At 33.3% G+C, this 2,240-nt stretch overlaps 1 pseudogene; it reads right to left on the reverse strand.

Annotated features, from left to right (window-relative positions):
* Positions 1–1,349: 1,349 nt before the first annotated feature.
* Positions 1,350–1,996, reverse strand: LOC126767420 (uncharacterized; annotated as a pseudogene).
* Positions 1,997–2,240: the final 244 nt, after the last annotated feature.

Raw genomic sequence — 2,240 nt, forward strand, 5'->3', positions numbered from 1 at the left:
GGCCAGATCGAACAAAATAAGAATTTTTGGGCATTTATCAACCCAATACCCAACATTTAGTACGAATAAAAAATACTAAATAGTGGTTATTTATTATATGGAGAAACTATTTAAATCTTTTTAAAAAATATTATAACAACTGACTTTTGTCCTTTCAATACCCAATGATAGGATTTAAGCTTGTTAGCTCTCAATCATTAAATGTTTTTAATAATTTTCCATTGAAAATAAAACTATGATGCTTCAAATTACAAAACGTTTCATCAGATACCTTTAAATTTCACAAATTTGTTTAATTTTAATTGTTTTACATTTTTTATAAGAGGTCTTGAACGATGCAACAAATCCCTCCGTTTACATATTTTTTTGGTAAGATTTCAATCTGGCCATCGCTCGTTTCCAATTGCTAAACGTCAAAACCTCCCCAATCCAGTCAACTGTCAAAGTTTAGGTGGTTTTGACGTTTAGCAATTGTTCTCTCACTTCCAGAGAGAGAGGAGTTGGGCATCCCATTATTCCTGACGTGAACCTTCTCAATGACAAACGTTCTCTGGTCAAAGAGTCAAAGTAGAGAACATAAAGCATAGAGAAGGGGCAGGTTCGACAGCGAACATTTGTTAGATTTATAGTACGGAATTCACCTCACAGCCACTGAAGTCACGCTGTGAAATGTTAACATTTTTAACAGTTCTCCACATACTCAAGCAGAATATGAAGAGAAATAAATACATTATATATTATGTATTTTCGGCATGTGATGACTTGACATGTATGCCCAAGCAGAGAATATTGAAGAAAAGTAATTTCTTTGACATTCCACTTTTAACAGCGAAAAATGCGTACAAAACACACCTCTCACACAGAGAACATAAAGACATTTTTTATTGTGTTCTCTGTCTCACATACCCAAGAATATGAAGAGACATAAATATATGTATGCATGCCCATTATGATACTCCCAAACAGAGAATATTGAAGAAAAATAATATCTTTAATATTCCATAGGAAATATGTTCCATTATGTATGGAAATACAGTGGTGCTCCAATATAACGAATGATATAATGTTGGGACCGCTCGTTAAACTGAAATATTCGTTATATCGGAAACGAAAATTAAATTAATATTGGTTCATACGTAATATGTTTAAAAATAACTATTTATTCATAAATTCATAAACATTGGTTGAAATAAATACATATACAATGGAAAATGCATACAATAAAATTATTAAAAGTTGAATTTTATAACAAAAATATGAGCATTATTCAACTGAAAAGAAATTTGTTATGCTCATTTGCTTTAGTGGCCGAGAAATTTTGAGATCCTGTGCCTTTTGATGTAGGTTTTTCAATAAAAATTTTTTTTCCTGTTCCACGTTGTTTTCTTCAGACCATTTGATACACTTCTCAAAGAAGTCGATGGTATCAGTGTGCTTTATTGGCGGTACAGCTACAACTGCAGCGGTATCACCTTCCTCCTCTTCCGAAATTTCTATAGCTAGTTCATTTTCAGCACTCGGGTTCTCTTCTACAGGTACATTGTCTACACTGTTCCATGCTTCCAAATCATCTGTGTTGAAGTTTGTCTAAAATTTTATTTGAATATTAATTTAAATTATTTCTACAAATGCATAAGTTAAACCGTATCTGGGGAAACATTGTATGGATAAGAGAAAGTGTGCTCTCAATAACAGAAAGGTCTTCTCTGAATCGCAAATCTGCTAGAGGTATATTGTCTTCATCATCTTCATCGTCAGGTGTGGTTTTATTAATTAAAATGTTTTTCTAACACTTCTGAAGAACAACCCCTGAAACTTTTCCCCAAGCTGCAGCAATAAGTTGAACTGCATTGAAAAGGGTGAGGTCCTTTAACGCTGTGTTTATATTTTCTTTTTGCACTACACTGCTCAGTAAAGAATTTCGGTAAAATAATTTGGTGAGGCGAATCGCGTTCTGGTCCATCGGTTGACTTAGAGCCGTTACATTCGGTGGCATAAACACTGTCCATATTTTTCCATTTGGAGTCACCAAATCTTCTTCTGGTGGATGACTAGGAGCGTTATCGAGGAGTAATATTGCTCGCTTTGGTTGACTTCGACTTTCAAGAAAATCTTCAACCTATAATTTAAAGTATTATTAAGAAGTATTGAAGTTAAAATTGTTGTAATATACAAACCTGAAGCACGAATTTACTAAAAACCAGTTTCAAAAATTTCGATATTCATCCACGCGGATTTTG

This window comes from Bactrocera neohumeralis, unplaced genomic scaffold (assembly GCF_024586455.1).
Source record: "Bactrocera neohumeralis isolate Rockhampton unplaced genomic scaffold, APGP_CSIRO_Bneo_wtdbg2-racon-allhic-juicebox.fasta_v2 ctg623, whole genome shotgun sequence".
Lineage (NCBI taxonomy): Eukaryota > Metazoa > Arthropoda > Insecta > Diptera > Tephritidae > Bactrocera > Bactrocera neohumeralis.